Genomic DNA, 24,500 nt, shown 5'->3' with positions numbered 1-24,500 from the left:
AAACTTTTTAAGAGATTTTATACCTATTAAAACTACAATAATTTTTTTTTAATCATTTTTACTGTTTAGTACCAAACTGGTAAATATGAAATTGAGATGGTGTGCTATGAGAGTTAGTTATGAGGTCAATTTTATACATGCAAGCCTACTGTATATGCTGTGTAAGTTTTATTTAACGGCTATTTGTTGCGGTCTAGGGCATCAACCGCAGCAATTAATGCTCCACATGTGTATTTTCATTTTGTTGTAACGTTATTTGTTGTGGGCCCCCTTGATAACCGCAACAATAAAGCTATTGTGTAAGGGTTATTTGCTGCGGTCCCTACCAAAACCGCAGCAATTAATGTTGGAATGGAATATTAGCTGCGGTCACACTTTAAAAACCGCAGCAATTAAGTGTTTTTTTTCAATTCTTTTTCCTATTTATTGCTGCGAATATACAAAAACCGCAGCAAATCATAAGCAGCAAATAAGTTTTTTTCCCTAGTGTAGCCTTTCAGAAGATACCTGCATAAGGGGGGAATCGACAAGTTGCTTACCACTTCGCGTGGTAACTGTATCCACGGACTGGTTGGGCTCCTTACCCTTGGGCTCTGGCTGGCTTGGGAATTAGTTTGCAGCGCGAGTGTTGATATGCTGTGTTACCTGAGTTATTTGTGTCTCGAGAAACTTCATGTGTGAGACACTGTTTTGGATGTGGGTCCGCAACAAGTTTTTTAGTTCATCAACCTAAGACCTGAGACTAGATTGGGCTGGCTAAGCGTATTGCTTGTACGACGGTCGGTATTGGTATGGAGCTTGCTGATGCTGTAGATTTAGCACATTCGTGCTTGAGTAAGACAAATTAGGATGCCTATAACCTGCATTATATCTGTTCGCGTGTGGGTCTCCAGGATGTTTACTGTACAGGGCGTTTGCCTCATCGTAAACTTAGAGGTAAGTGCTCGAACAGTGGCCTGGGACGCCACAAGTATCACATAAATTAGCAGAATTATTAGAACTAGAGGAGGAGCTTACCATGCTTACCTTAGCCATCTGTTCAGTGAGATTGACTATCTGTTTGGTGAGTGCCTTGATGGTCTCGGATTCCACATTATTACTTTGGGACACTGAACCTCTCTCATTGCTCTATGAGAAACCATTTTTAGCCATGTTCTCGAAGAGTCTCAAGAGGTCATCTAGGAGCTTGGAGTCCATGTCACCGCCACATGCGGTGTTAACCGACTACTTGTGCTCATCGAACAGTCCTCCATAGAAGGATTAGGCAAGCAACCAGTTGGGTATCTGATAGTGAGGACAGCTAAGCTGGAGGTCATTAAACCTCTACCATAACTCCCAGTTCTTCCCAAGTCCTATATATACCAGGGGGCTCGGACTTGAGCCAGGATTTAGCTTTAACCTTCAAGCTGAAGGGAAAAAGCTGCAAATGCACTGCTACCATGGAAAGATCCTTAGCAGTGATGGTGTCACACCTTTCTATAAAGACTTCGATATGGTCATAAGGACTCTTACTAGGGTGACCGCCGAATTGGTTCCTCTCAATCATTTGGATGAGGTGAGGCTTCAATTCAAAATTTTCTGTACCGAAATTGGGTTTGACGATACATGGAATGGAATTTTGGGTGAGCGTGGGCGCACCCAATTGGCCAAAGGATTGGTTAGCATTGTTGTCGCCTTAACCGCTTTAGGCGTTGGGCGTTCAGTCTACGGGCAGTAACTTCGATCTCTGGGTCGAATGGCTCTAGAGATCGAGCTCTTCTATGCATACAAAGAATTCAAACACAAAGGGGTCTAGGAGAGGGGACAACAAGTAAGTGGCAAGTAGCTCAATCAACAAAACAAAAGAATTACGCGTCGCCTCCCCGGCAATGGCGCCAAAAACATGATAAGGCAAATTTTAAATAACCGCAAGCGCACGGTTGACGTGTAGTCGCGGGTCGAACACAAGGAGGCGAGTTAATCAGTTTTTTTGTTTTATGACTATAAGACACGGATCAAGAAATAATGTGGTCGAGAAACTATTACTATGATGCAAAAACTAAAGCTAAAACAATGATCAATATGAAGATAAATATGAAATGACAAGCTCTAGGGTGTCGGGCATCACCTAACTGTAACATGGGAGTCGATCACTCTCATGATTGTATGAAATTGAGTCAATGGAATAATTAAATATGATCTAATTAATCTCAAGCTTCCGCTCTATTGATTAATATCGATTTATGACCAAACTAGTATTAATCATCAAACTTCCGTTTTATTGGCTAAACTAGTAGGAATTTAACTTAAATATATCTCAATTCTAAATTAGTCCTAATTTTAAACTTCCATTTTATTGAAAAGGTTAATAAATATGTTTAAACCAAGATTCATTAAGCGTAGATTTAATTATAGACCCAAAATTCACACAATCAATCGATAAAATGTCATCCCATGCTTCGAATTAAGGATTAGACCCTAACCCTAATGAAGAAAACTACTCACTAATTTTGATGATAAATATGCAATTCATAATGAATGATGACTTAATAGAAATACTAAACATAAAACGATGAATGATTTCAATGCAAGAGATAAATAATAAAGCAATTAACAAAGAAAAATTACTAATTACGAAGAACAATAATGTAAATTGCAAGAAGAATTAATGTAACGATGAAGTTTTGCAACAAAAGCTTAAAGAACCAAAAATAATTCTCTGGATTATCTCTAAAACTACTGCTAAAAAACTGATAAAAATTGAAACTTAAAATAAAGTAACTGCTGCTATTAAAACTGGCTGCAAAATAAGTGGTCGTCGCTTTGCTATTGCCTGGATTATGTGACTTTGGTGAATTGGCGACGAGTCGTGGCAATATTGGGGACAAGCCTTCGCTCAGTCTCTAGACTTCAATGTTGAGATCAGATTGTATGCGATGACTCGTGGCATGAGCGATGAGTCGTGGCTTTGGCACTGGACTACAATGCTGAGATTAGTAGGTATGCGACGAGTCATGGTATCTGTGGGACGACTCATCACTTTTTTTCTGGAATGTAATATTGAGCGACGAGCCGTGGCTTTTTGGCACGGTTTAACTACGACTCGTTTCTTCCCTTTGGAGCTTGTTTGGCTCGATCTCTTCACTTCTTTTAGGGATCTTAAACCATTTCTTCAGGCCTTCACCCTCTTATCACTCCCGGGACCTAATAAAACTTCGTTTCCGCCTCAATAATCAAATAAAATGCATTATTGAACATATGAGACGAAAATGTGAAATATCACCTACAACACTACCTAAAACTCACTAAAACATCACGTGAGGAGCATGAAATTAACATAAATGAGTGCAAATAATTGCACTCATCATGCGTCAACTCCACATTCATGTTGGGTGCAGTTTTTTCTTTCAATGCTCAAAGGAAAAAGGTTTGCTGGCAAAGGAGAGGCAATGGCTGCTCACTATGCTTTTGATCCTCATAAAGACGATGCCATTATAAAGCACAAACTTCTCACACGCATGACCACCACAAGACGGGATCCTCCATTGAAGAAGCTACAAAAGAAATTATAGTTTTTGTAACACCCCGATATTTTCCCGATATTTTCTTCCCGATATATTTAATAATTCACTAGTAATATTATTTCTATATATATATTTTATTTATTATTGGGCTTGGTCATGAGATTTGCAATCCTTTTTGGCAATTAGAATTATTTGGGCCCAAACTTTTCCTTAACCCATCTTTTCTTTTCAAAAAAAAAAAAAAAAAGAAAATAGGAGGGACTCTTGGTGGAGCTTGTAACTCCCTTAGGGTAATGAAGGATCAAGGCATTAATCCCATATAATTAACCCTTCTTAATTCCTAAATTATTTTCATATTGAGATCCTTTCAAAATTCCTCCTAATTCACATTCCTAACTCCATCACACTTCATCATTTGGTGTTTTCCTTTACAATTGTAAGTGTAATTCTTAATCTATGTTGAATCTTAAGTTTTAATTTAAAATTCTATGATTATTATATGTTTTATCTTATAATTCATGTTTACTTTATGAATTTAAAATTTCATGTATGATTTTGGGATGTATTTTTCTATCTAAATTGATGAAGAATGTTTCTTTTTAGGGTTTTAGATATGTTTATATGTGTGTGAAGGATTTGTTTGATGGATGATTGTAAAGTATATATATATATAAAAAAAATGGATGCTAATAGAAAAATGTATGTGGTGTTAGAAATTTATTTTATTGATTAATAGGAGGAATTTATAATGTTGTTAGAGAAATATATATAAATATATATGTGATGTGTGTGTGTGTGTGTACATTGTGTAAAAAGAATTATTTTTGAGGAATAAAAATTAATTTCATAGATGGTCATGAAAATTATGTAAATAGTCGTTCAGATTTAATAGGAAATAAAGCATTGAAATTTATATTTTTGTGATAAAAAAAAAATGAAATGACAAAATCCCGTAGGTTTGGAAAATGGTGAAAAAAGGTGTTTTTGGAACATTTTTGGCTTTGAAATTAGGTTAAAAATACTTATACTATGTTATAAATTATGGAAATTGATACCCGGGGGTTTTGACGCCTTCCGGACGCAACGGTGAAGTCGGATTTTCAGTTTGACAGTTTTAAGTTGTGTTTCTGGACAGATTATGTATGCTGTCCTGTTTTGTGTGTTTACCATGTTATAGTATGTGATGGATGTTCATGATGTGTGTGGTATTCTAGGTGTGGGTGTAATTGTATATGTGTGTTATGGATGATTTGAGGAAAATGTGTATGTGTGCTTATTTCCCGAATACGATTGAACCTTGTAGGAAGTCGATTCGTGACCGGGAATTGATTAAGACGCTTGTGAATTGGTTATCTTGCTTAAGGTATGTACACGCAGCGTGGTTCGCATTAGTCCGATGTATCATATAATAATGGTATACAAAAGTAAGGCATGGATATATAGTACGGATAATGTTATCTTTCGAATAAATAATTTTTATACATTGTTTTGATAAGCAGAGGTAGTATGACCTCACTAACCTTAAAGTGGACGTAGTATGACGTCAATTGGTGGAAATGAATTACTCGCGGTATATGGGGGCATTATGAGCCACCGCGGGGGTATGCATACTTAACCATAGGCACCGAAGTAAGGCGAGTGTCTATGGTAGAGACTTGCTTAGGGGTTAGCTCCCCCTAATGTATTGTCTCACTTATGGAGATTGGAGTGTACCGGCAGTATGGCTGGATAGTACAGCAGTATGGCTGATTAACCTTTATATGAAAATAATTATTCTTTATTAGCATGATCGAAGCGTACTTTTCTGCGAATTGACAGCTATTGAATTAAGTCTTTCTCTTGTAATTAATTATTTGTTATGCGACGTTAGCTGACGTGTACTTTTGGTCTTAACGACCCTGCGATGATGTTGTTTCCTATCTGGGCAATGACTAGCAGTAAGTTAAGTTGCAGGTCTGGGGAGTGAGGATTGTCCCTTGGAGAAATAAACCGTTAGGATACATAAGTCTTGATAAGAACTTCTAATAAAGTTTAAAGAATATTTGGTTTTATGAGGCGATTTTGTTCTCAAGTTGTAATAAGTTGATTTAATTTTTCATTCTTATCCGCTGCTAAGAATTTCTTATATCTAGTAGTTCATAATAACACTAATAAAACTCGATCCGCAAGCTTCCCTTAATTTCAAATCCGTTTTTAACTGCCTTCTAACATCCTAGTTTGACTCGGACGATATACACTTGTTTTTAAAAGGTCATCTTCTCTTTTCGTACGATCCGAGTTATTCCGAGATGTTACAGCTTTTGTTACCGATGTTGAGAAGAATGGAGATAATTTTAATGATTGCGAGATAATTGCAAAAGTATTCTTCATGAACTTTCTACTTTTGAGATTCCATTGTTGAAAAGCAAAGCAATTGTCGATGCAAACTTGAGGGAGAAGGAGCACTTTAATGAGTTGAAAGATGAGATAAATAGCCAGATTCTTCAGGTACAGTTAGAAATTGAAGATTTAAAGAAGGAACTTGAAGCTTGCAAGATTGAGAGAAAACACAAGGAACAGTGTGAGACGATACGGAAATTAATTGACATCCACCCCCTCGGTCAAAAACAGAGAAAACAATTGCAGAACTTGAGAACTAGATTGCAGCACTGGAAGCAGAAGATATGGCTAGCTCAAGACTACTAGATCTTCGAACAAAACAGTTTGCTCTTCTTTTACAAGTGGTACCTTTTTACTAATGACGCATATTTTTTGCTAATTGCTTTGTTGCAGCTAGGGATAGGGGTGTTAAATGGGCTGGATAAAAGTCGGGCCGGGCTTAAGTAATTATGAGGCTGAGTTGGATAAGGGCCCTTAAAATATAATATGGGCTTCAAAGCCCGACCCTGCCCGATCAGACCCAGTTTTAATACAATTTTTTTTCCATCTATCAATTTATAACAAATAATTTATCATTTATAATAATTAAATTGAAAAAATATTAATAATTCCCATTGACATTGTTATTTGTAATATTCAAATTATCATTAATTATGCTATTTACAAGGCCCTTTTTAAACCCTTATTGAGTTCTTTTATAGCCTACTTCATTTTAATTATAGCCTGGCTCGGCCCAGCCCATTTAATACCTTTAGTTGCAACCTAAAAATTTTCTCGATTGGAGACGTTTGTCTATGTGGGTATGGTCCCGAAAAGGTTAGATATGCACGACCAATATATACTGCACAAACTTTGATCGAGTAGCAAAAGGCAATACTTTTGAAAAAGACGAACATTTTTTTGACTGGTTCTATATGTGTAGGTGGATGAGTTGCAGATAACAATAGAGGATAGACTGTAATACCCCAAATTTAGCTTGAAAAACGATTGATAGACTACTCATATCAACAAGGTGCATTTTCTTTTCTAGGGAGCCCATTTGCTAAGAACTTCACAGTTAAGCGTGCTTGGTGGGGAGCAATCTTAGGATGGGTGACCTCCTGGGAAGTTTTCCCGGGTGCGCACGAGTGAGGCCAAAGTGCGCTGGAAAGACTTGTGTTGGTTTGTGGGGCTAGTCTACAGTCTCCATGAGTAGTCACCAGCGGTCCGAGGGGCCGGGATGTTACAAATGGTATCAGAGCAACCCTGCGACCGTGGCTGATAGTGTTCAGTGCACCTAGTGGGGGAAAAGATTCTGAAGTTACGGTCAAACGAGGACGTTGTATTCTTAAGTGGGGGTGAGTGTAATACCCCAAATTTAGCTTGAAAAACGATTGATAGACTACTCATATCAACAAGGTGCATTTTCTTTTCTAGGGAGCCCATTTGCTAAGAACTTCACAGTTAAGCGTGCTTGGTGGGGAGCAATCTTAGGATGGGTGACCTCCTGGGAAGTTTTCCCGGGTGCGCACGAGTGAGGCCAAAGTGGCGCTGGAAAGACTTGTGTTGGTTTGTGGGGCTAGTCTACAGTCTCCATGAGTAGTCACCAGCGGTCCGAGGGGCCGGGATGTTACATAGACAGAGAAGCTTAGTTGAAGAGATGAAAAATCAAACTGAAGAGCATAAGGTTGGTCCAGATATGAGCTAGCGGGAATGCTGAAAGCATGAACATTGATTACCAATTTTTTGTGTTGTTTTGAATCATAGGCTTTGTTAGTAATTTATGTAATATTGTGATTAATATTTATGATCTTTGTGATACGAGGATTCTTGGCTTCTTTTGTAGTAGATCTTTAGTGAGACGATCGAATATGCGCTACCACTCATGGGCATATAGATGTGCAAATTTTAAATTATCGCAAGCACACGGTGTACGTGTAGCAATACTGATCAAACTCGGGGAAGCGAGTTAACTAATTTTTTCGATTTATGACTACCAGACACGGATCAACAATTAGATGGGTTGAGAAACTAACACTACTGTGAGCAAATAACTAAATTAAAGTAAATCAAGCTAATAATTAAAGCTAAGACGATGATTAATACAAAGATAATAATAATATGACAAATCTAGGGCGTCGGGAATCACTTAATTCTAACATGGGAGTCAATTCCTCTCATAATTGTATGAATTTGAGACTTTGGCATAATTGAACATGATCTAATTAATCTCAAGCTTCCGCTCTATTGATCAATATTGGTTTAAGACCTTACTAGTGTTAATCCTCAAACTTTCGTTTTATTGAAAAGGTTAATAAAGATATTTAAACTAAGATTCATTAAGCATAGGGGAAACAACCCAAACCAGCGTAAACAATATAATAATATTGTCTACAAAGCATAGTGGAAGACTTATAGAAGTCTGGGCTGAATCCAACCTGTAGCTCGATAGCCGCAGTAAACCAATATCAGAGTATTCAAAACTTTTTACATAATTAAGTGAATATTATTTAAAAAGTATTATAAAATTATTACAATTTAATTTACAAATATCTAATTTACATTTGTATTTCGAAAAGAAGTCCTCGCCTCGCACATAACACACTATACAAGTAGGCATCGTCTCCACATCAGAGCTAGCCTAAAAATGGATCTATCCCCCATAAGGGATAGACCCCATCAATGACTGTCAACAATTGAATTGCTGAGTAATCCAACAAACTATTATAATTATATACAAGTCATTAACAAACATCTCCAATTAAATTCCTTGTTCAATTGGTAACTATTTATAAACATTATTTTATCCAAATCCAAACTCTTTTAAAAGACCGTTTGGTATCGACATAAATACGGCTTTGAACCTTTAGTTCATAACGAATCAAAATACGGCTATAACTTTACAAGTTAATAGCAAAATAATACGACAAATGAAACATATGCTTTCATTGCGAAACAAACAAAACTCTATATACCAAACATATTTATTCAAAACACATTAAAAACAATAATGTAACAATAGTTTAAAACGTGGGAATGTATGGACCATTAGGAAGTAAGCTTGATCTAAATCCTGAGAACACGGGTAATCGTCATCACCGAAAATACGACTCTTGCAAGAACGAAACGGGATCGGGGGCTCGAGACCAATCCGAATAACCATTACCTATTATCAAGCTATAGGATTTCACAATAATCCGGATATAAATATCCGTTGCCAATTCCCAAAAACAAACATTTTTATAATGTCGATTTCAATATAAAACAAAACAATAATTCACTAAATTTTCTTTTGAAATCAACAATCATTACTTAAAATATAAATCAATTCATCATCAACCATCAACATATAAGAACTTGAGTTACTATCAATGGAGTTTAATTAATTTTACACAAACCTTAAATCCCAATATCCAACTTATATCCTATCCAAATAATATCAACTAATCAAATACCCAATTGATACTTATATTCCCAAATTTGAAACTTGTACCAACACCCATAATAATCAATTAAGGATCATAACTCAACAATAACAATTAATAAAGAAAGAATAATTACCATAAATTGATCCCAATTTCAACAATTAATCTCATGATTGGTTATTCGCGATTTTTACGACAGTCTATTAGTATTTTGGACATAACTCTCTCATAAGAACTTATTCTGGGGCGATTCAAGTGGATACGCGACCCTGACTCAGAGCTTTACAATTCTTATCCAGACACTAAAACCCAGAAATGACTCTAACTGTCTCAAAAATAGCCAAACAGATTCGAACAGAACAAAACAGAAACCTCCACTAGTGGAAAAAACATTATTTGCTGCGTGTCATTTGCTGCGATTTTCCTTATACGCAGCATTAAATAGCAAAAAAAAAAAAAGAAAAAACAATATATAATACAAATGATGCGGTTTTCTTAGTGCCCGCAGCAAATAAGCATTATTTGCTACGGTTTTATTAAGTCCGCAGCAAATAAGTGCTTATAAAACGTTAAAAAAATAAAAATAAAAAAAATAAGCATTATTTGCTGCGGGTTTAAAGAAACCGCAGCAAATAAGTTATAAAAAGAAAAAAAATAAAAAATAAAATAAATTTTTTTTTAATACTTATTTGCTGCGGGCTTCTTAGAACCGCAGCAAATAATGCTTATTTGCTGCGGTTTTTTAAGAAGCCCGCAGCAAATAGCCAGTTCAAAAAATATAAAAACGCGTATTGACGTTCAATTGCTTAAAACCCTAAAATAACTTTCTTCAAAATCCTACGATGAAGACTGTCTTCTTCTTCAAGCTTATGAATTTCAGAAAATTTCTTCAAAAACTCAAGAAAAATCTCTTCAAGTTCTTCAAGTTTTTCAAATCATACGACTCCACTGTGTTTTCTCTTCATTTCGTTCATCATCTTCCAAACCCCACGACTTTGTTTAAGTTCTTCAAATTCCTGTGTTGTTGAAATTTGTTGCTTCAATAACCGCCCATTGCACGAATTTCCTTCTCCATCTTTGTTAAAGTTCTAAAACCCACCATTGTTGCTTTTATTTCAAAAGCCACGAAATTATGGCTAGTCTTGTTCTTTTTCATGTCATTGTGTTTTAATAAGGATTTAGTCTTTTTTTTATACTAATTTTGATTTGTTTTTTTCATTGTAGGTTATATAATCTTATTCTGGAAACAAAATTATCATATATATCTCATTATCAAGGTATGTATTTTATATTTGAATGTGAATAATTTACTTATGTATGTACATGAATATTTGAATGTGAATAATTTTAATTAATTAGGATTTTTAGGGTAGATTGAATGTGAATAATTTACTTATGTATATATGTAGTTGTATATTTGAATGTGAATAATTACTTATGTATGTGGTATCAATGGTTCAATGGGCAGTTGTTCTTGTAAACGACATCATGTAAGATTATAATCATGTAATTTAATTATATATCAATCTTTATTTAGTGATGATAATTTTTGCTGGTATTAAACCTGCTTTGCTTTATTATGTGTGTGAAGTAGAAATTTGGAAGTAGGATAGTGGCTTTTGCTTATCGACAACCGGCTAAAAAATTATAAAGATTTAAAGAACCTCAAAATGAAATGAGATTTATATACATTACTTATAAAATAATGTATTATTCATTTTCTATTTTTAGGATTAAGTTGGTATTCTAATGTACTTATTCTAGGATGTTAATTAATTATGTTTTTGGAATGGTTTAATGCTTATTTGTGTTTCGCTGGATTTGCAGATTGATAGTTTGCCATGTCGATGTTTATTTGAAGGACAAAAATTCTCAACTTGAGTCCGCTATTCACTTTCGATTTATTAGGACTTTAATTTGTATTTGTACATATTATTATATTATATTTTATATACGATCGAGAGTTTACAAAGACATTATTAGTGATTATCATTAGATTAATTATTGTTTATTACATTGTACATTATTGGATTATTTAATACTAATAAACAAAAAAAGCAAAAAAAAAAAATTCGTTTAATACACTTATTTGCTGCGGGCTTCTTAAAACCGCAGCAAATAATGCTTAATTGCTGCGGTTTTTTAAGAAGCCCGCAGAAAATAGTTTGTTTTTTTGCTACGGTTCAAAACCGCAGCATTTAAAGTAGGTTATTTGCTGCTATCACTATTGCTGCGGGCCAAAACCGCAGCATATTATGGCCCAAAAACCGCAGCAAATAAGATTTTTTCCACTAGTGCTCATTGTTGATTTTCATGACAGCCTATTAGTATTTTGGACATAACTCCCTCATACAAACTCATTTTGGGGCGACTCAAGTGCCCACTCGACCATGATTTGGAGCTCTACAATTCTTATGAAGACACCAGAACTCAAAACAATCACAACTGACCCGAAAATGGCCAAAACAGAACATTTAGTTTCTGAACAGAAATTTCAGTATCCAAAATACTAAATTTTATACTAGAAATCAAATAACCCAATAAACCAATACTAATCAACACTAAAAACAACCCAATTACTAATTGAATTCATATACTCATCTTAAATTTAAGTTGATACTTAAATTTGAATCAAAGACCCAAATTGAATCCACAAATACTAAACTACTTTAAAACATTCAATAAATACTTAAATAGAATAGTTTGTGGGTTACCTCAGCAATCACCATTGAGAATCCTCCAACTTTCAATCATGAACTTTAATTTGAGTCACAAAATCCCCAATTTGATCTAGTAGATGAATCCTAGTTCTCGTTTCTTCAATAAACCCAAATTTTACACTTGAATTGATATAAAACCTAACTTTTTCTTTACCCAATTTCATGAATATTACTATCAATCTTAAATCAAAACTCCAATATGAACCTTTACTTATACCAATAACCCATAAAGACTTAATTTTTTAGTTCAATACTTAGTTTTGATTTTTGATATCATAATAACAAAGATTCATAAATTTTAGAATGAAGATGGAATGGAAAGAAATGAAGTAGATGATGAACATTTTAAGTTTCTGATATTAAAATGATGTGGCTTTTTGATAAAGGTTTAGGAAGATAAGTTTGATGAGGAAGGAATTCATCCTCCTGATATGTATCAAGGAAAGGAGATTAGTGACATACTATTTTTTATCAACTAATGACACATATATGGGTTATGTGTCTCACACAACATTAATTCATCCATTTATATTATACCCAATTTCATCATATAACTTATTTTAATCCCAAATCTAATACAGCTAATATCCAAAAGTAATAGAAAATTTACTCAGTCCAAATAAATTATCGTATTTAAGATTCAATAATCCCAATCATACTTAATTAATTACAATTAAATATGCGGCTAATTTTTTTTGGCTATTTCAATAAGTTTAATCATAGACCCAAATTTCACACAATTAATCGATAAAATATCATTCCATGCTTTGAATTAGGGTTTATCCCTTAACCCTAGAGAGGAAAACTACTCACTAGACATGATTATGAATATGCAATTAATGATAAATGAAAACCTAATTGAGATTGTAACGAATTGTTCTTTCCTAAATATAGGTTTAATATAATATTATACTCCGTAATGCTAAAGCGGAAGTCTACTAATTTAAAAAAAACAAGTATATTCAAAAAAAACAAACAAAACTTAAAACATTAAAGTATAATTTTACATATTACATGTTGCTTTAATACATAATTATCGTTATTACATACCCATTATATAAATTACATACATAATATATCCTAATATCACATAGACGATACAATAGCTTCTTAATAACCACATGTAAAGTCACCTGCAACATCTGCTCCCATTATAAAGGAATAGCCGATGGGAATCGGTCAGCTAATAAGCCGAGTATAAAAACTTGCTAGCATAATACAAGTATAAAAATATATGCATCTCAATAAGTAATATGAAAAATGCTTTATGAAATATAGAGGATTCATCATTTTTTAATTAATTATGTATATATAACTTCTGGTTCTTCTGCTTGAGTACCAGGGCGTGATTTACTAACACTTCTGCTTGAGTTCATCATCACTCTTAGATACAGTTGCTGCAGTATTTTTATCGTCTCCATCTCCATGTGATTCTTGCCTTTTTCGCTCTCTCTTGAACTTGAAACAATACTTCTTAACATGGCCAGGTTTCTTACAATAGTGACAAGTCTTAGTCTTATTTCCCTTTCTTGACTTAGACCTACTATGTGAGTTACCACGCCCCTTAGGACCTTTGCTCTTGCTTCTTCCCTTGTTCTCAACAACTAACGCTTGTGAATTATCAACTCCCATCTCCTTTCTTCTCAACTCTTCATTGAACATTCTCTCTTTGATGACATCCAAAAAAAGTACATCGTTTGGAGCAGAGTTCCTGATAGTCACTACAAGGGTTTTCCAACTGTTTGGCAAAGAACTCAACAAGAATAAAGCTTGTAATTCATCATCAAGAACAATCTTCATCGTCTTCAGCTTATTAATGATGTCTTGAAAGTCATTGAGATGTTGGCATACTGATTTTCCACCTTTTAACTTCAAATTGACAAGTGTTTTGATTAAAGAAGCTTTGTTGTGAGCAGTCGTTCTTTCATAAAGACCCTCCAATTTCTTCCACAACTCATTAGGGTTAGTTTCCTTGGATACATGATTGAAGATACTAATGTCAATCCATTGTCTAATGGTACCCAAAGTCTTTCGCTTTAATTTTACCTAATCTTTTTCATCCATTTTTTCAGGTTTTGTGGGTTTAGCAATAGCACCATCATCACAAAAAGTGGTTAAAAAATCAATAGGATCAAACAAATCTCTACAATACAACAAGTCCTCCATCATGGTTCTCCATATGGAATAATTGGTTGATGTCAACTTAATCATGGAACCACTACTACTAGTACTAATCTCCATTTAGCCTAAATATACGTCCACACTGATACAAGTTGTTGGGCACAAAGGGTTGATAACAACTCCAACAACACCCACACTAAGATCAATTTAGGCAAAACAATCAACCAAACCAAGACTAAACCCTAACTCACTTCAATCACCAATAATAACCAACAATAAGCATCAAAAGACAAACCATAATGAACAATAGCCAATAACAACATGCAAGGATTTTTACGTGGAAAACCCCTTCGGTGTAAAGGATAAAAACCACGGGACTGGTCAAGGGAGTCCACCCAAGTCACTCTTATTATAATAAAATGAGAGTACAAGCACCAATTGCAATCCAACAAAGTGCACTACCCACCATCAACCATCAACTACAAGAGAAATACAATAAAAGAAGAAAAATAAAGAGAATTTCACCAAAAACAGGACAGCCACTCTCCAGTCGCGATTTTCGGCACACCGGACCACCAAACCCGATCACCACTGTTCAGATTGAAGCCTTATGTGTCCCCTACAACATACTCAAAAATGAGCCAAATCAGACCACGTTTGCCCCTCCATTAGATATGTTGATCCAAACTGTGCATGCTAATTTTTAATGAACAACCCACTTTCTCTCTGTCTTTTTCTACTGTTTTGTATACTGATTTTTTTTTTGGTGCCTATTGCTGCCCCCTTTTGTAGCTGTTCCAACATCATTTTTTTAAGCTCAAAGCTTCTAAGAGAAGCTAACCACATTATAATAAGTACACCAAAAAAAATATTATAAATAACAAAATGGGCTGGACACCCAACATCACAGACATGCCGGCGGCTATCAAACATACACCAAATCACTAAAAGTGTACGTTTCTTCTTCTTCTTCTTTGGCTTTCTTTTCTTTTTCAATTTAAAATTTTGGTGTTAATATGGTACTTTGGCATTGTGCTTCCTGTTTATTTATGTTAACTCAAAATAAGGTGTAGGGTTTAGGAATTTTATCTCCAATTTCTTTTTTACTCTCCTTTTTAAAAATTTTCTCAATATCTCCCAGATTGTTGTTGTAGTTTCATTGAGTTTTTGTTCTCTGATTTTCAAATTTCAAATTACCAGAGATAAATGTGTTTTTCGTCTGTTGGGTGCTTTTTCTGTCTTCACAAACAATTTTTATGCGTTGATGGAAATTGATATTATAGTTTTACATTGAAGGAAGCTTTCATTAGGATTCTAGTTTGATGATTTCAAATTTAGCTTACGGGAACTGGAGGTGACGGAAAGTAGAAAATTGAAAATTGGATTTTTGAGCTTCCATATTGATGACTACGATATAATAAAAAATCAAGAATCTTTACTTGAAACTTTTAACTCAAAGAAAAGAAACAATTTAGTTCTTTTTTAGTTCCATACTTCCATTTCATTCAATTCAATTTAGTCAAGCACAAAACTTTCACTCACATTTTCACTCTTTCGGTTGAATCCAACCCTGCTCCATTCAGTCCTAATCTCTTGGAGGAGAACAAGTTCTAGTAGCTTGTGCCAAAACAGAAATTTTAAAATTAGGGTTTTGAGTTTTGACTATTATTATAATGTCCATTGTTCTAGTTTTTATTTATGAGATATAGATAGCACATTCTTACACATGAATTAGACAGTCAGTACTATGTTTCTCTTTGCTTTGTTGTCCACAGTTTCAAGAAAGTTATTCCGATTAAGAACTTTAATTCATGCAAATTGATCAAAGGTTAAAATAATGCATTAAGTGGGTTGGCTTGACCATAGATGTAAAAAAAGAGAGAGATGTGGAGGAGGAGGAGGAGGTTAGTGGTTGATCAAGCATGAGTGGACAAGAAAAACATAATTGTACATGAGACGGGTTCTGAGTGTCTATGTATAGACCAATGTATCATACTATATACCAAATTGATCAAAGCTCAAACTATTGAATTAAGTTTTGGGAACGTGGAACGGAGAATAGATTCTAGTATTGGGTTTTCATGTTTAGACCAATGTATCATATTGTGTAGATGTTTGTGTGCTTCCTATACCTTTTTAAATCAAACGAGGGTCTTTACGAGTATTATAGTAGTCTAAATAGTCGTGTTAAATCTTATTAATATGAGTCATATCACATTTTCCTATGCTTTTTTTGCACCTTATGGTGTGAAAAAATATGTACATAATGGGGATAACTGGAACCGTTAACAAAATTTCATTAACCTTTTGTCATTTTGTAGCTATCACCTAGACGAGCTTTTAGAACTAGATGTACATGCTTTAACCCTTATAAAAATATCGAAGTTGTTTTTAATTGACCCTTGATAGATTAAATCTTTTGTTACTTATCATAAATAAGAATGATTAAGATCACATACATTAACACATAATAAATTCACAAGTCCCATAAGCTAAATGATGGTTGGTTAAAACTTTAGAGGTAAATTATTGTTGGACTTGTGTATGGATAATACAGGGCGTGTTTTATAACCGTGTGTGCTTTTTTTAAGGCTTATGGACTTTTTTGTTTCTTTTTTCTATTCTAGGCTCCATAGATAGGTTCAACCAATCACCAGAATTAAAGATAGGCTGTATGATTGTCTGTTTCCATTCTGAAAAAATTAAAATTTTTTAGAATATTCAATCTAAATTTATTCGGAAGGTAATATGAGTCTGGACTACTAATTAGATTTGGATCATGTTGCATATTTGGTTTTGATTCGAATAACTTTCACCCCTATCTATAACTCAAAGTCAATGTATTATTTTAATATTTGCATTCGAGTTGCTACCTTTTTATATCTTTCTGCCTATTACCTCTGTTTATGTGTTAACTCCACATTCATGTTGGGTGCAGTTTTTTCTTTCAATGCACAAAGGAAGATGGTTTGCTAGCAAAGGAGAGGCAATGATTGCTCACTATGCTTTTGGTCCTCATAAAGACGATGTCATTTTAAAACACATACTTCTCACACGCACGACCACCACAAGAGAGGAACCTCCATTGAAGAAGCTATAAAAGAAATTTACAGCTTTTGTTATTGAGGTTGAGAAGAATGGAAATAATTACAATGATTGCGAGCGAATTGCAAAAGCATTTCTTCGTGAACTTACTACTTTTGAGATTCCATTGTTGAAAAGCAAAGCATTTGTCGATGCAAACTTAAGGGAGAAGGAGCACTTTAATGAGTTGAAAGATGAGATAAATAGCCAGATTCTTCAGGTACAATAAGAAATTGAAGATTTAAAGAAAGAACTTTAAGCCTGCAAGATTGAGAGAAAACACAAGAAACAGTGTGAGACGATACGGAAATTAATTGCCATCCACCCCCTCGGTCAGAAACAGAGAAAACAATTGCAAAACTTGAGAACCAGATTGCAGTACTAGAAGCAGAAGATATAGCTAGCTCAAGACTGCTAGATCTTCGAAGAAAACAGTATGCTCTTCTTTTACACGTGGTAAGTTTTTACTAATGATGCATATTGTTTGCTAATTGCTTTGTTGCAACTAGGGGTAGGGTTGTTAAATCGGCCGAACAAAAGTCGGGCCGAGCTTAAGTAATTATGAGGCCGGGTTGGATAATGCCCTTAAAACATAATATGAGTTTCAAAGCCCAATTCCGCCCTATCAGACCCATTTTTAATACAAAAAATTATTTTATTTTCATTTATCAATTTATAATAATAATTTATCATTTATAATAATTAAATTGAAAATATTAATAATTCCCATTGACATTGTTATTTGTAATATTTAAATTATCATTAATTATGCTATTTACAAGGCCCTTTTGAACCCTTATTGAGCCCTTTTATAGCCCACTTCATTTTATTTTTATCCTGGCTCGGCCCATCCCATTAAGTACCTCTAGTTGCAACCTAAAAATTTGCTCGATTGGAGACATTTTCCTATGTGCATATGGTCCCGAAAAGGTTAGATATGCAGGGCCAAAATATACTGCCCAAACTTTGATCGATTAGGAAAGGCAATACTTTTGAAAAAGACGAACATTTTTTTGACTAGTTATATATGTGTAGTTGGATGAGTTGCAGATAACAATAAAGGATAGACAGAGAAGCTTAGTTAAAGATATGAAAAATCAAACTGAAGAGCATAAGGTTGGTCTGGATACGAGCGGGATTGCTGAAAGCATGAACATTGATTAGCAATTTTTTGTGTTGTTTTGAATCATAGGCTTTGTTAGTATTAATACGAAGATAATAAAAGAAAATAAGGCTAATAGTTAAAGCTAAGACAATGATTAATACGAAGATAATAAAAATATGATAAATCTAGGGCGTCAAGAATCACCTAATTCTAACATGGGAGTCAATTACTCTCATAATTGTATGAATTTGAGTCTTTGGCATAATTAAACGTGATCTAATTAATCTCAAGCTTCCGCTCTATTGATCGATATCGGTTTAAGACCTCAATAGTATTAATCCTCAAACTTCCGATTTATTGAAAAGGTTAATAAAGACATTTAAACTAAGATTCATTAAGTATAGGTTTAATCTTAGACCCAAATTTCACACAATTAATTGATAAAATATTATTCCATGCTTCGAATTAGGGTTTATCCTTTAACCCTAGAGAAGAAAACTACTCACTATACATGTTGATGAATATGCAATTAATGATAAATGAAAACCTAATTGAAATTGAACAAACTATTCGTTCCAAAATATAGGTTTAATATAATATTATAATAAGTAATGCCTACTAATTTAAAAAAAAACAGTATTTTCAAAAAAACAAACAAAACTTAAAACATTAAAATATAATTTTACATATTACATCTTGCTTTAATACATAATTATCGTTATTACATATACATTATATAAATTACATACATACTATATCCTAATATCACATAGACGATACAATAGCTTCTTAATAACCTCATGTAAAGTCACATGCAACATTTGCTCCTATTATAAAGGGAACAACTGAGGGGAATCGGTCAAATAATAAACCGAGTATGAAAACCTGCTAGCATAATATAAGTACAAAAATATGTGCATTTCAATAAGTAATATGCAAAATGATATATGCAATATAGAGGATTCATCATTTTTTTTAATTAATTATATATATATAACTTATGGTTCTTCTGCTTGAATACCAGGGCTTTATTTACTAACACTTCTGCTTGAGTGTTAGGGCATGGAATCCAATTACTTATTTAATGAATGCAACACATATGATCTTTGATATATGTAAGGGCCTGTTAGGGTAAGGTAAACCAAAAGCTCTAACTTAGTGGGAGTCATCACTCCTCCAGTACAATGTTGCTCAAGCCACAAGTAAGGTTAAATAATATTATTGTGTTCACCGTATTTTACGTGGCGGAAAACACATCCTATGTTTTTACATGCCGGAAGCATGATTCGACATTTCCTTACCATCAAGCCTTTTTATTATCATGTTACTGTTTTCAGATAAATGTAACAGTATAATAACATATAATAGATATAAAATTTATAAGAATTAAAATATAAATAATCATTTATTAGAAGACTAAACTGAAACTTAAATGGGACTTTAGTATTTATTTATAGATTAACTTTCAATTAGGTTATTAATTTCTTAATAATCAATTTCATAAATGTCTATTTATTATAAATGATAAAATAAATAGTTCCATCCTAAACAAATACTAAAAAATATCTTCAAAATGACATATTGGGTTTATTATATAACCTAGCCCATTTATACAAATTTTAAAAAATAAAATTTTATTTTATTTAATTTATATTCCAAGGTTACTTGGGGAACAATCTCCCCAAAATAACTGATTTCTTATATTCTAAGTTTACTTGCAAGTAGACATGGGAAAATTTGATCCGACCCGAAAATGAACCCGGGACCCGACCCGACAAAATCCGAACCCGACCGACCCGAAAGCGACTTAATCCGAAACATGACCGACCCGATAATTACCCGACCGAAAATGACCTGACCGGAAATCGACCCGTTTTGACAGATTTAATATCAATTTTTAGAGTAATTTCAATGTTAGAATTCATTTCAAATAAAATTTTAGTTTTCAAAGTATCTCAACATATTGAGTATATCACTTGAACCCTAAAACTCATCAATAGATCTCAAAAAACACGTATTTAACGTCTTTTTAGCCATCGTAATTATTTTTCTTTAAAAATAGGACGTTATAATCATCTTAATTGAATACATGTATCTTGTTAAATCAGTCAAATGAGTTTTTAATTCTTCTACATTTCAGTAAGCAAATCAATATAATTTATACGAACGTTTCGCACGTTTGAATGAGCTTTTCAAAAAACGAATGTCGCTACCCTAAATTATAAAACGCGTATCTTATAAGACGAAATAAGTACTTAGTTGTATATCTTTCCAACATGAAAATTGTGAAGATAATTTTAACGTCATTTTTATCTAACGTTACAATTATAATAAACAAAATAACTTTTATAAAGCGCGTATCTTACAAGTCTTTCAAAATAAGTATTAATTCCCCTATTTTTCTTGCACATAAATGAACCTGACATACCAACTATTTTTTGAAAATCGTACATGTAATTTCTCTAATGATTTTTTTTAGACATTTTAATGATTTTTTTTATGTTGAATTAGTCGATTGGATATTCTAATGTTTTATGGTAACCCGTTGGGTCAATCCGAACCTACCCGAAACCCAGAGTGATCCGACCTGAAACTGACCTGATCCGAAACTGACCCGACCCGAAAATGACCCGACTGAAATTGATCCGACCCAAAACCCGACCGACCGACCGTTTTCCCAGGTCTACTTGCAAGTGTCATATACAATATTAATCCAAAATTAACTTTAAAGTTTCTTTATCTGAACCCATCAAATTGCGCCAACTTTAATCCAAAATTTCTAAATTTCTAAAAAAATTTTAGGGCATCTTTTAAAAAATTTTAAGCCTCTTTATCCGAGCCCGTAAAAGTTTTTTAAAAATTGCTTCTTGTATGAGTCCGTTTCACGTGAGACAGGTTCATATAAGAAGTCAATTAGTCAAAAAATATAAAAAGAAAAAAAAAATTTACACTTATGTAGAAAATAATTTTTTTAATATAGTTTAGACTAACCCATTTAAAGTCATATCATGTTATGATTAGTTAATATTTCGTCTGTTTCAATTTACTTGTGACATTTGCTTTTTCACACGGTCCAATGCACTAATTCAATTCTTAATATCTCTGATTGCGTATGATAAAAAATTATAAAATTTAATATTAATAATCTTACAATGAAATAAATCAAACAAAATTTCAGTAGACTATATTTTAATTTATAAATTAAATACTAATCACAGTGATGAATGATTTAAGGTCATTTTTGTCAATAAATATCAACTCTCTATCGAAGTATCTGTTTTTTGTTTTCAGGTTTTTTTGTTCTTTCTCTGTGGTCATGGTGTCTACTCACATTTCTACTTTCCTTCTAAGTATGCAGTACCGCCATCTCCATTCCTTCCATCAAACTATAGACATGGCGCCTAGATAACAAAATTGAACTCCATACCAGTCTCTGGGAAACAAGATACTCTAACAATGAGGTTTACTACCAAATCTGGGTTTGATCTTATTTCTCTCTTTCCAATTGCTCTTCTCCTCCCTTCTAGATTTCCAGGTAATCTTAGATTTCATTTTTGTCATCGAAAAATCTCCACTTACGCTTCAGATGTTCATGTTGCTGATTCTAAATTATTCCTTGATTATGTTCGAAAACAATCCAAATTAGGGTTTAACAAAATTGATCATCCCCTTTCCCTCTTCATTCTATGAAATCCATTCGTCCTCTTCCATCTATTGTTGATTTTTGTATGTTATTTACTGCCATGTCTAAAATGAAACCCAATCCCCCTTTTTCCTCTATCATTACTCTTTTTAAGCAATTGCATTTCTCAGGTCTCCGTCCGGATGGTTATTCCCTTAATATTATGGCTAATTGTTATTGCCGCTTAGGTCGTGTTGATTTAGGGTTTGCGGTTCTTTCTTACTTGATTAAACTAGGTTATCAGCCTGACATTGTTACCTTTAATACACTTATCAATGGCTTTATTCATATCCATCGATTAGGGAACGCTATTCAATTATTGGATAAAATTGTAAAGCTTGGGTATGAACCCAATTTGTTTGTTTATGGGACCATGTTTAAAGGTTTATGTAGAATTGGAGACAATCTTGGTGCCCTTAAGCTCCTTAGAGACATGGAGTCTCATGCCCATTGTACGCCTAACATTGTCATCTATAACACCGTTATTGATAGTCTTTCTAAAGACGGGTTAATAAATGAGGCCGTTAATCTTTTTTCTGAGATGCAAGTTAAGGGAATTCGACCTGATGTCGTTACCTATCATATTTTGATCCGAGGAATGTGCACTTTAGGGAGGTGGAAAGAGGCGGAGGATATGTTAAGTGAGATGATGGCAAAAAACTTAATTCCTGATGTTTCGACTTACACCATGTTAATCGATATCTATTGTAAGGATGGTAGGATTGATGAGGCGGAAGCTGTATTTAGATTAATGACGGAAAAGGGTCAAGTCCCCGATTTAATCACTTACAATACGTTGATGGATGGATATTGTTTACGCGGTGACATGGACAAGGCAGAAGAGCTAATGATTTTGATGGGTAAAGAAGGTTGTAAACCTGATGTTATTTCCTACACCATTTTATTGAATGGATATTTTAGGTCTAAAAATAGTGATAAAGGTCCTATCCTTATGAATGAGATGGTTCTTCAAGGAATAACGCCTAATATTTTCACATACAACTCAATCATTAATGGTTTCTGCAAGGACAACCAGCTTGAAAGTGCACTAAAGTGTTTAAAGGAAATGGAATGTCATGGAGTCAAACCGGATGCGGTTACGTATGCGTCATTGTTGGATGGTCTATGTAAAAATAGACGGATGGATGAAGCAATGGATTTGTTAAAGAACATGAAGAAGAACGGAGTTCACCCAAATATGATCATGTATAATATCTTAATTAGTGGGTTGTGGGATGTTGGCGAACATGAAGAAGCTGTAAATCTCTTCTCATTTGTTGTAGCTAAGGGGTTACGACCAGATGTGCGTCTATATAATGTTATGATCAATGGTTTGTGTAAGAACGGGTTGTTAACTGATGCTAATGAACTATTTGAGAAAATGGATGGCATTAGATGTTCCCCGGATGAATTCACTTTCAATATAATTATTCAAGCATTTCTTGAGATTAAGGATGTTAAAAGGGCTGTGAAGCTTGTCTGCCTTATGCGAGATAAAAGTTTCGCCGCTTTTAACAAAACTATCTCGTCATTTGTGGACTTACTCACTGATCCAAATATTGGTGATGCGGACAAGGAGTTGCTTAAAAGATACTTTGACATCTAAGGGTTTGTTTGGCGAAGTATGAGTAGTGTTAGTAGTAAAGAGTCACTAGACATGATGACGTACATGTAATTAATGATAAATGAAAATCTAATTGAAATTGAACGAACTGTTCCTTCCTAAATATAGGTTTAATATAATATTATAGTAAGTAATGCTAAAGCAGAAGTCTACTAATTTTTTTAAAAAATACTCTCTTATTCACCTTAGGTGTCCCATTTACTTTTGAGACACTATTCATCTATCACTCTTAAATTGCATTTTATTATTAATGTATAAGTTAAAATATAGTCATGTGAGATCTTATTTGATTCGTTTTGATGTAAAAATTAGTAATATCAACTTTTTATAATTTTTAATTATACATAACTCGATATATTAAGGTTTGAATAAGTGCATTGGATAGAGTGCATAAAGTAAATGGGACACTTAAGATGAAAAAATTAGTAATATCAACTTTTTATAATTTTTAATTATACATAACTCGATATATTAAGGTTTGAATAAGTGCATTGGATAGAGTGCATAAAGTAAACTTAAAACATTAAAATATAATTTTATGTATTACATGATGCAATACAGCTCTACCCTCTAAAAATAGAAGTACCAACATATAACGATAGAAATATTTTTTTTTTCCATTTGATCTTGATATATAATGATAGAGCTATTTTATTTTATTTTTTTTCAAAAATTGTGACAAATATATAACTGAATCGAATAGACGTAATAAAAGAGAATGAGTTGTAAATGAGATTGAAAGAAAAAATATTAATGACATTGAATATACATGTTTATAAGGGTGTAAGTAATTTGATGTAAAACCAAACACTAAAACAAATAAAAACAAATAAGCAACTTGGTTTGACTATATTTTCATTTTGATTGGTTTGCACTGA

At 33.4% G+C, this 24,500-nt stretch overlaps 3 pseudogenes; all 3 read left to right on the top strand.

Moving 5' to 3' along the window:
• Positions 1-3,320: 3,320 nt before the first annotated feature.
• On the top strand, positions 3,321-7,621 carry LOC130828517 (THO complex subunit 7A-like; annotated as a pseudogene).
• Positions 7,622-14,546: 6,925 nt separating this feature from the next.
• LOC130828516 (THO complex subunit 7A-like) lies at positions 14,547-18,375 on the top strand (annotated as a pseudogene).
• Positions 18,376-21,772: 3,397 nt separating this feature from the next.
• On the top strand, positions 21,773-23,604 carry LOC130828515 (putative pentatricopeptide repeat-containing protein At1g12700, mitochondrial; annotated as a pseudogene).
• Positions 23,605-24,500: the final 896 nt, after the last annotated feature.

The sequence above is a fragment of the Amaranthus tricolor genome, chromosome 12, assembly GCF_026212465.1.
Source record: "Amaranthus tricolor cultivar Red isolate AtriRed21 chromosome 12, ASM2621246v1, whole genome shotgun sequence".
In the NCBI taxonomy this organism is placed as follows: domain Eukaryota; kingdom Viridiplantae; phylum Streptophyta; class Magnoliopsida; order Caryophyllales; family Amaranthaceae; genus Amaranthus; species Amaranthus tricolor.
Note: the sequence above shows the minus strand (reverse complement) of the source record. Positions and strands in the feature narration are given on the sequence as shown.